This window comes from Oncorhynchus keta, chromosome 34, assembly GCF_023373465.1.
Source record: "Oncorhynchus keta strain PuntledgeMale-10-30-2019 chromosome 34, Oket_V2, whole genome shotgun sequence".
NCBI classification, from domain to species: Eukaryota; Metazoa; Chordata; class Actinopteri; order Salmoniformes; family Salmonidae; genus Oncorhynchus; species Oncorhynchus keta.
The window spans coordinates 73,444,615-73,455,892 of record NC_068454.1 but is presented as its reverse complement, the minus strand read 5'-3'; the positions used below and the strand labels follow the sequence as shown (position 1 = coordinate 73,455,892).

The window sequence follows — 11,278 nt, the reverse complement described above, 5'->3', positions numbered from 1 at the left end:
GGGGCCCAGGCTCCCCTGAGACAGATTGACCCAGACACACACGCACACTGAGACACACACACACACTGAGACACACACACTGAGACACACGCACGCACGCACGCACGCACGCACACACACACACACACACATGGGCGCATACACACTTCTAGACTTCTGTCCCAACTTCTGCCTCCTAGCCCGTGCCTAGACATACCATCTGCTGTCAATTGATTATAATGACATGTATTGATTTCGACTGTCAACACCAGAAGTGTACGTTACCCTGTTCTAAAGGGGGGATGACCCTGTCCTAAAGAGGGGGTGACCCTGTCCTAAAGAGGGGATTACCCTGACCTAAAGAGGGGGTGACCCTGTCCTAAAGAGGGGATTACCCTATCCTAAAGAGGGGATTACCCTGTCCTAAATAGGGGGTGACCCTGTCCTAAAGATTGGGTGACCCTGTCGTAAAGAAGGAGTGACCCTGTCCTAAAGAGGGGATTACCCTGTCCTAAAGAGGGGGTGACCCTGTCCTGAAGAGGGGGTGACCCTGTCCTAAAGATTGGGTGACCCTGTCGTAAAGAGGGGGTGACCCTGTCCTAAAGAGGGGATTACCCTGTCCTAAATAGGGGGTGACCCTGTCCTAAAGATCGGGTGACCCTGTCGTAAAGAGGGGGTGACCCTGTCCTAAAGAGGGGATTACCCTGTCCTAAAGAGGGGGTTACCCTGTCCTAAAGAGGGGATTACCCTGTCCTAAAGAGGGGATTACCCTGTCCTAAAGAGGGGATTACCCTGTCCTAAATAGGGGGTGACCCTGTCCTAAAGATTGGGTGACCCTGTCGTAAAGAGGGGGTGACCCTGTCCTGAAGAGGGGGTTACCCTGTCCTAAAGAGGGGGTGACCCTGTCCTAAAGAGGTGGTGACCCTGTCCTGAAGAGGGGGTTACCCTGTCCTAAAGAGGGGGTTACCCTGTCCTAAAGAGGGGATTACCCTGTCCTAAAGAGGTGGTGACCCTGTCCTGAAGAGGGGGTTACCCTGTCCTAAAGAGGGGATTACCCTGTCCTAAAGAGGGGATTACCCTGTCCTAAAGAGGTGGTGACCCTGTCCTGAAGACGGGGTGACCCTGTCCTAAAGAGGGGGTGACCATGCATCACAAAAGTCTAATCGCCACTTCTTGCTTCTCCTAAAATACAGTTATTGTCCACTTTTTACTTCTAAATGAAAGGTTTAGCCTAACCCTTCCCTATTACAGTTCTTGTTTCTAAATGAAAGGTTTAGCCTAACCCTTCCCTATTACAGTTCTTGTTTCTAAATGAAAGGTTTAGCCTAACCCTTCCCTATTACAGTTCTTGTTTCTAAATGAAAGGTTTAGCCTAACCCTTCCCTACTACAGTTCTTGTTTCTAAATGAAAGGTTTAGCCTAACCCTTCCCTACTGCAGTTCTTGTTTCTAAATGAAAGGTTTAGCCTAACCCTTCACTAATACAGTTCTTGTTTCTAAATGAAAGGTTTAGCCTAACCCTTCCCTATTACAGTTCTTGTTTCTAAATGAAAGGTTTATCCTAACCCTTCCCTATTACAGTTCGTGTTTCTAAATGAAAGGTTTAGCCTAACCCTTCACTATTACAGTTCTTGTTTCTAAATGAAAGGTTTAGCCTAACCCTTCACTATTACAGTTCTTGTTTCTAAATGAAAGGTTTAGCGTAACCCTTCACTATTACAGTTCTTGTTTCTAAATGAAAGGTTTAGCCTAACCCTTCCCTACTACAGTTCTTGTTTCTAAATGAAAGGTTTAGCCTAACCCTTCCCTACTACAGTTCTTGTTTCTAAATGAAAGGTTTATCCTAACCCTTCCCTACTACAGTTCTTGTTTCTAAATGAAAGGTTTAGCCTAACCCTTCCCTACTACAGTTCTTGTTTCTAAATGAAAGGTTTAGCCTAACCCTTCCCTACTACAGTTCTTGTTTCTAAATGAAAGGTTTAGCCTAACCCTTCACTATTACAGTTCTTGTTTCTAAATGAAAGGTTTAGCCTAACCCTTCCCTACTACAGTTCTTGTTTCTAAATGAAAGGTTTAGCCTAACCCTTCACTATTACAGTTCTTGTTTCTAAATGAAAGGTTTAGCCTAACCCTTCACTATTACAGTTCTTGTTTCTAAATGAAAGGTTTAGCCTAACCCTTCCCTACTACAGTTCTTGTTTCTAAATGAAAGGTTTATCCTAACCCTTCCCTACTACAGTTCTTGTTTCTAAATGAAAGGTTTAGCCTAACCCTTCCCTACTACAGTTCTTGTTTCTAAATGAAAGGTTTAGCCTAACCCTTCCCTACTACAGTTCTTGTTTCTAAATGAAAGGTTTATCCTAACCCTTCCCTACTACAGTTCTTGTTTCTAAATGAAAGGTTTAGCCTAACCCTTCCCTACTACAGTTCTTGTTTCTAAATGAAAGGTTTATCCTAACCCTTCCCTACTACAGTTCTTGTTTCTAAATGAAAGGTTTAGCCTAACCCTTCCTATTACAGTTCTTGTTTCTAAATGAAAGGTTTAGCCTAACCCTTCCCTATTACAGTTCTTGTTTCTAAATGAAAGGTTTAGCCTAACCCTTCACTATTACAGTTCTTGTTTCTAAATGAAAGGTTTAGCCTAACCCTTCCCTATTACAGTTCTTGTTTCTAAATGAAAGGTTTAGCCTAACCCTTCCCTACTGCAGTTCTTGTTTCTAAATGAAAGGTTTAGCCTAACCCTTCCCTACTGCAGTTCTTGTTTCTAAATGAAAGGTTTAGCCTAACCCTTCCCTATTACAGTTCTTGTTTCTAAATGAAAGGTTTAGCCTAACCCTTCCCTACTGCAGTTCTTGTTTCTAAATGAAAGGTTTAGCCTAACCCTTCCCTATTACAGTTCTTGTTTCTAAATGAAAGGTTTAGCCTAACCCTTCCCTATTACAGTTCTTGTTTCTAAATGAAAGGTTTAGCCTAACCCTTCCCTACTGCAGTTCTTGTTTCTAAATGAAAGGTTTAGCCTAACCCTTCCCTACTGCAGTTCTTGTTTCTAAATGAAAGGTTTAGCCTAACCCTTCCCTATTACAGTTCTTGTTTCTAAATGAAAGGTTTAGCCTAACCCTTCCCTATTACAGTTCTTGTTTCTAAATGAAAGGTTTAGCCTAACCCTTCACTATTACAGTTCTTGTTTCTAAATGAAAGGTTTAGCCTAACCCTTCCCTACTGCAGTTCTTGTTTCTAAATGAAAGGTTTAGCCTAACCCTTCCCTACTACAGTTCTTGTTTCTAAATGACAGGTTTAGGCTAACCCTTCCCTACTACAGTTCTTGTTTCTAAATGAAAGGTTTAGCCTAACCCTTCACTATTACAGTTCTTGTTTCTAAATGAAAGGTTTAGCCTAACCCTTCCCTATTACAGTTCTTGTTTCTAAATGAAAGGTTTAGCCTAACCCTTCACTATTACAGTTCTTGTTTCTAAATGAAAGGTTTAGCCTAACCCTTCACTATTACAGTTCTTGTTTCTAAATGAAAGGTTTAGCCTAACCCTTCCCTACTACAGTTCTTGTTTCTAAATGAAAGGTTTAGCCTAACCCTTCACTATTACAGTTCTTGTTTCTAAATGAAAGGTTTAGCCTAACCCTTCACTAATACAGTTCTTGTTTCTAAATGAAAGGTTTAGCCTAACCCTTCCCTATTACAGTTCTTGTTTCTAAATGAAAGGTTTAGCCTAACCCTTCCCTACTACAGTTCTTGTTTCTAAATGAAAGGTTTAGCCTAACCCTTCCCTACTACAGTTCTTGTTTCTAAATGAAAGGTTTAGCCTAACCCTTCACTATTACAGTTCTTGTTTCTAAATGAAAGGTTTAGCCTAACCCTTCCCTACTACAGTTCTTGTTTCTAAATGAAAGGTTTAGCCTAACCCTTCACTATTACAGTTCTTGTTTCTAAATGAAAGGTTTAGCCTAACCCTTCCCTATTACAGTTCTTGTTTCTAAATGAAAGGTTTAGCCTAACCCTTCCCTACTGCAGTTCTTGTTTCTAAATGAAAGGTTTAGCCTAACCCTTCACTATTACAGTTCTTGTTTCTAAATGAAAGGTTTAGCCTAACCCTTCCCTACTGCAGTTCTTGTTTCTAAATGAAAGGTTTAGCCTAACCCTTCCCTACTACAGTTCTTGTTTCTAAATGACAGGTTTAGCCTAACCCTTCACTATTACAGTTCTTGTTTCTAAATGAAAGGTTTAGCCTAACCCTTCCCTATTACAGTTCTTGTTTCTAAATGAAAGGTTTAGCCTAACCCTTCACTATTACAGTTCTTGTTTCTAAATGAAAGGTTTAGCCTAACCCTTCCCTACTACAGTTCTTGTTTCTAAATGAAAGGTTTAGCCTAACCCTTCACTATTACAGTTCTTGTTTCTAAATGAAAGGTTTAGCCTAACCCTTCACTATTACAGTTCTTGTTTCTAAATGAAAGGTTTAGCCTAACCCTTCACTATTACAGTTCTTGTTTCTAAATGAAAGGTTTAGCCTAACCCTTCACTATTACAGTTCTTGTTTCTAAATGAAAGGTTTAGCCTAACCCTTCACTATTACAGTTCTTGTTTCTAAATGAAAGGTTTAGCCTAACCCTTCCCTATTACAGTTCTTGTTTCTAAATGAAAGGTTTAGCCTAACCCTTCACTATTACAGTTCTTGTTTCTAAATGAAAGGTTTAGCCTAACCCTTCCCTATTACAGTTCTTGTTTCTAAATGAAAGGTTTAGCCTAACCCTTCCCTATTACAGTTCTTGTTTCTAAATGAAAGGTTGAGCCTAACCCTTCCCTATTACAGTTCTTGTTTCTAAATGAAAGGTTTAGCCTAACCCTTCCCTACTACAGTTCTTGTTTCTAAATGAAAGGTTTAGCCTAACCCTTCCCTATTACAGTTCTTGTTTCTAAATGAAAGGTTTATCCTAACCCTTCCCTATTACAGTTCTTGGTTCTAAATGAAAGGTTTATCCTAACCCTTCCCTATTACAGTTCTTGTTTCTAAATGAAAGGTTTATCCTAACCCTTCCCTATTACAGTTCTTGTTTCTAAATGAAAGGTTTATCCTAACCCTTCCCTATTACAGTTCTTGTTTCTAAATGAAAGGTTTATCCTAACCCTTCCCTACTACAGTTCTTGTTTCTAAATGAAAGGTTTAGCCTAACCCTTCCCTACTACAGTTCTTGTTTCTAAATGAAAGGTTTAGGCTAACCCTTCCCTACTACAGTTCTTGTTTCTAAATTAAAGGTTTAGCCTAACCCTTCACTATTACAGTTCTTGTTTCTAAATGAAAGGTTTAGCCTAACCCTTCCCTATTACAGTTCTTGTTTCTAAATGAAAGGTTTAGCCTAACCCTTCCCTACTACAGTTCTTGTTTCTAAATGAAAGGTTTAGCCTAACCCTTCCCTACTGCAGTTCTTGTTTCTAAATGAAAGGTTTAGGCTAACCCTTCACTATTACAGTTCTTGTTTCTAAATGAAAGGTTTAGCCTAACCCTTCACTATTACAGTTCTTGTTTCTAAATGAAAGGTTTAGCCTAACCCTTCACTATTACAGTTCTTGTTTCTAAATGAAAGGTTTAGCCTAACCCTTCCCTATTACAGTTCTTGTTTCTAAATGAAAGGTTTAGCCTAACCCTTCCCTACTGCAGTTCTTGTTTCTAAATGAAAGGTTTAGCCTAACCCTTCCCTATTACAGTTCTTGTTTCTAAATGAAAGGTTTAGCCTAACCCTTCACTATTACAGTTCTTGTTTCTAAATGAAAGGTTTAGCCTAACCCTTCACTACTACAGTTCTTGTTTCTAAATGAAAGGTTTAGCCTAACCCTTCACCATTACAGTTCTTGTTTCTAAATGAAAGGTTTAGCCTAACCCTTCACTATTACAGTTCTTGTTTCTAAATGAAAGGTTTAGCCTAACCCTTCACTATTACAGTTCTTGTTTCTAAATGAAAGGTTTAGCCTAACCCTTCCCTATTACAGTTCTTGTTTCTAAATGAAAGGTTTAGCCTAACCCTTCCCTACTGCAGTTCTTGTTTCTAAATGAAAGGTTTAGCCTAACCCTTCCCTACTACAGTTCTTGTTTCTAAATGAAAGGTTTAGGCTAACCCTTCCCTATTACAGTTCTTGTTTCTAAATGAAAGGTTTAGCCTAACCCTTCCCTACTACAGTTCTTGTTTCTAAATGAAAGGTTTATCCTAACCCTTCCCTACTGCAGTTCTTGTTTCTAAATGAAAGGTTTAGGCTAACCCTTCCCTACTACAGTTCTTGTTTCTAAATGAAAGGTTTAGCCTAACCCTTCACTATTACAGTTCTTGTTTCTAAATGAAAGGTTTAGCCTAACCCTTCCCTACTGCAGTTCTTGTTTCTAAATGAAAGGTTTAGCCTAACCCTTCACTATTACAGTTCTTGTTTCTAAATGAAAGGTTTAGCCTAACCCTTCACTATTACAGTTCTTGTTTCTAAATGAAAGGTTTAGCCTAACCCTTCCCTATTACAGTTCTTGTTTCTAAATGAAAGGTTTAGCCTAACCCTTCCCTACTGCAGTTCTTGTTTCTAAATGAAAGGTTTAGCCTAACCCTTCACTATTACAGTTCTTGTTTCTAAATGAAAGGTTTAGCCTAACCCTTCACTATTACAGTTCTTGTTTCTAAATGAAAGGTTTAGCCTAACCCTTCCCTATTACAGTTCTTGTTTCTAAATGAAAGGTTTAGCCTAACCCTTCACTATTACAGTTCGTGTTTCTAAATGAAAGGTTTAGCCTAACCCTTCACTATTACAGTTCTTGTTTCTAAATGAAAGGTTTAGCCTAACCCTTCACTATTACAGTTCGTGTTTCTAAATGAAAGGTTTAGCCTAACCCTTCACTATTACAGTTCTTGTTTCTAAATGAAAGGTTTAGCCTAACCCTTCACTATTACAGTTCTTGTTTCTAAATGAAAGGTTTAGCCTAACCCTTCACTATTACAGTTCGTGTTTCTAAATGAAAGGTTTAGCCTAACCCTTCACTATTACAGTTCTTGTTTCTAAATGAAAGGTTTAGCCTAACCCTTCACTATTACAGTTCTTGTTTCTAAATGAAAGGTTTAGCCTAACCCTTCCCTATTACAGTTCTTGTTTCTAAATGAAAGGTTTAGCCTAACCCTTCACTATTACAGTTCTTGTTTCTAAATGAAAGGTTTAGCCTAACCCTTCCCTATTACAGTTCTTGTTTCTAAATGAAAGGTTTAGCCTAACCCTTCCCTACTGCAGTTCTTGTTTCTAAATTAAAAGGAACAGTGCAGACATTTAGTATACAGAATCTACAAAACTGGGTGAATCAGCTATAATGTGATGGCCGGCGCACGTGGTCTGCCACAGCGGTGTGATAAACGGGCACGTTAGCTACCCGCCTAGCTTTCCTTGGCAGCCGAGCACACGCCAGCCAGTCAGAGAGTCTGCTAGCCTCTATAACCTTGACTGACTGGGATGCCCAATGCCAGACTGCTCCACAATGTTAGAGCTGGGCTTTCACTTACAGCTGACAGCCACAGATACATGCACACAACACACACACACATTAAACCCCCCCTCCCTTTCGGACCACAAAGAGTTGTATTATGCCTACTCTCCAACACCCATGTCATTGTGCGTGAGTCACGGTCCTTCTTCCCTCACTGCTGAGTCACTGCGGCCATTATACCAGAGAGAGAATGACGGAGAGAATGACAGAGGGAAAGAGAGAGAGAAGGATCATAAGGACAGAGAGATAATGTAAATGAAAAAAATAAAAAGACATGAAAAGAGTTTGCTGGTCAGGGTTATGCATGGTCACCCCCTCTTTAGGACAGGGTCCCCCCTTTAGGACAGGGTCACCCCCTCTTCAGGTCAGAGTAACGTACACTTCTGGTTTTGACAGTCCAAATCAATACATGTTAGTATAATCAACTAACAGCAGAATGTGTGTGTGTGTGTGTGTGTGTGTGTGTGTGTGTGTGTGTGTGTGTGTGTGTGTGTGTGTGTGTGTGTGTGTGTGTGTGTGTGTGTGTGTGTGTGTGTGTGTGTGTGTGTGTGTGTGTGTGTGTGTGTGTGTGTGTGTGTGTGTGTGTGTGTGTGTGTGTGTGTGTTGGTGTGTGTGTGCGTGAGTGAGTGAGTGCATGTATGTGTATGTACTGTGTAACAGTCCAACTCTTTGTGCTCCAAGTCACCTCAAACCACCCGCATACACCTCCCCATTCACCCCAAACACCACTCATGTCTCACTCACTTCCTCACTGTCAGCAACAGTGGCCTAGCTGTTATGTCATGCCCTGACACATGAACCCGTGGTCATTAATCATCACTGTCAGTATATATGATGACAAAGCACTGATGACTGCAGCCACACTGTATAGACCTTACAGTACATCTCAATCTGTGAGGCGGTGTGTGGCGGGAACCATGGAACCAAATCCTCTTTGTAGAGGGAAAATACTGTAATCAATGAGCATTGAGTAAATTTACACAATGACATAATCTTCCTGTCAGGACAGGGTCACCCCCTTGGCCCTGCCACTCACCCTCTCCTCCTCGTCTTTCTCTTCTTCCTCCTCTTCATCCTCCTCTTCATCTCGTGCCCCTCCTTGTGTCTGCTTCTGCTTTCCAAGAGAGTCATCTCCTCAGCTCATCTGCATGCAAAGTGCCCTGGTTCCAGCTGTGAACGAGGGATTGAAATGGAAATGGAATAGAGAAAGAACAGATTACACTCTTCTGACGCACACCATGCCTCCTGGCTGGCCCACCAGCTGAATACAGAGAAAGAGGGAGAGAAAGAAAGAGAGCGTGGGGGCCGCGTTAGAAGAAGGAAAGAGAGGGGTCAGAGATAGTCGAGAGAGAAGGTACAAAGTAAGTGGAGGGACAAAGACATGTCAGAACGGAGAAAGTCTTTATATACGGGCTAGAAATGAAGTGGCCCAGTCTAACAAGGGTCCTGTTAGCAGAATACTCTGTCATCAATGCAATGTGCATAATATGTATAGAGATCGCAACATGTCATCTGTCCCATTATGGCGTCTGTGCAGCAGGTAGCCTAGCAGTTAGAGCATTGGGCCAGTAACCGAAATGTTGCTGGTTCGAATACCCAAGCCGACGAGGTGACAAATCTGGTCCATGTGCCCTTGAGCAAGGCACTTAACACTCATCTTTCCTGTAAGTCGTTCTGGTTAAGAGTGTCTGCTATATGACTAAAAATGTAAAATATAGTCAAACGTTGGAAACAAACCCTGTTAGATGTCTTACAGTGTCTTCGGAAAGTATTCATACCCCTTGACATTTTGTTACGTTACAGCCTTATTCTAAAATGGATTACATAAAAAATCTTCCTCAGCAATCTACACACAATACCCCATAATGACAAAGCGAGAAAAAAAACATACCCCATAAAGACAAATGTATTATTTATTAATGTATTAAAAATAAAAACTGAAATACCATATTTACACAAGTACTCAGACCCTTCGCTATGACACTCAAAATTGTGCTCAGGTGTATCCTGTTTCCATTGATCACCCTTGAGATGTTTCTATAACTTGATTGGAGTCCACCTGTGGTCAATTCAAATGATTTGACATGATTTGGAAAGGCAAACACCTGTCTATATAAGGTCCCACAGTGAATGTCAGAGCAAAAACCAAGCCATGAGGTCAAATTAATTGTCCGTAGAGGTCAGAGACAGGTTTGTGTCGATGCACAGATCTGGGGAAGGTACCAAAAACCTTCTGCAACATTGAAGGTCCCCAAGAACACAGTGGCCTCCATCTATATTCAATGGAAGAAGTTTGAAACCACCAAGACACTTCCTAGAGCTGGTCGCCCGGCCAAACTGAACAATCGGGAGAGAAGGGCCTTAGTCAGTGAGGTCACCAAGAACTCGATGGTCACTCTGACAGAGCTCTAGAGTTCTGATGGGATTCACCTTGGGGTCATGATAGGGGCTGCACCAAATGATTGATGTATTATAATAATTGATTATGCTTATGCTGTATTAATAGAATGGGAGGGCTATATGACCCTCTCTCACTACATTTACAGGGTCCTGGACCACAGATTAACAATATATATGCATTATAAGGTTTAATATTGTTCCACATTTCTGTTCTAGTCTCTGCCTCTTATAAAGAAACAGTCTTAGAGATGTGTTAGATATTGTAGACAAAACAGGGTGTCATGACGTTGGCCTGGGGGTTTATGACAGTCATAAATACCTCTCCCCCCCCCCCTTTTCCTCTCTCTACTCTACTGATGTTACATTTGCAAAACTCTTGGTTAACATAGAGATTCTGGGAACATCAGAAAAATGAACAATATTCTGATAATCCGACCAATTGAACATATGCGGTGGTACTTAATGAATATGATGCAGCTCAGAGTCCCTAAAACCGCCAACCCTCTCCTGCCCTTAGTCTGTCTGCAAGGTACCACCCCATACTCACACTTCTAGGAGCACACACAGTGATGAACGGTCAGGATAGGAAATCTTCGTTAAGGAGGTAACCCCCGGACCCTATTGGTACTTGGTTCTTCTCCTAACTCTGTGTGTGGTCAGCCATGCTCATATGTGTACATACCTTCTTGCAGTGGGTAACGTGGACCCAAGTGACTCTCTCAGCTATTCTAATAGCAAAGGCGGTGGTTTATGGGCCTTCCCATCAGGGCTGCTTCCAGTCTATTCTTCTCAGTCTCCTGGTTGGATTGAGTGAATCACCTTCTCCTTTAATTCACCTGTTGGACACAAAATCTTGGACATACGGGTTTGGTTAGTAAACAGTCTTCTCGTGTGTTCTGCTAGTACTGCTGTTTTGGTCTCTAACTCATTATTTTTGTTCTACCTGATTAGCTAAAAAGTCATATTTAAAGAAATAGATCCTAGTAAACCAACTCTAGGGATAATATCTTGACCTTTTTTTGTTTGTTTGAATTTTACCCCTTTTTCTCCCCAATTTCGTGGTATCCAATTGTTTTAGTAGCTACTATCTTGTCTCATCACTACAACTCCCGTACGGGCTCGGGAGAGACGAAGGTTGAAAGTCATGCGTCCTCCGATACACAACCCAACCAAGCCGCACTGCTTCTTAACACAGCGAGCATCCAACCCGGAAGCCAGCCGCACCAATGTGTCGGAGGAAACACCGTGCACCTGGCAACCTTGGTTAGCGCACACTGCGCCCGGCCCGCCACAGGAGTCGCGCGCAAAGAGACAAGGACATCCCTACCGGCCAAGCCCTCCCTAACCCGGATGACGCAAGACCATATGTGCGTCGCCCCACGG

General features: G+C 41.4%; 1 protein-coding gene across 1 annotated transcript in view; it reads right to left on the bottom strand.

The window, feature by feature from the left end:
- LOC118390672 (basal cell adhesion molecule-like) overlaps positions 1–10,980 on the bottom strand; it is a 123,175-nt gene extending 112,195 nt beyond the window's left edge. The window contains exons 1-2 of the mRNA XM_052494722.1: positions 10,578–10,980; positions 8,532–8,665 (exon numbers count right to left, since the gene is read on the bottom strand). The gene's annotated coding sequence lies outside the window, so the exon portion shown is untranslated. The remainder of the gene's footprint in view (positions 1–8,531; positions 8,666–10,577) is intronic.
- Positions 10,981–11,278: the final 298 nt, after the last annotated feature.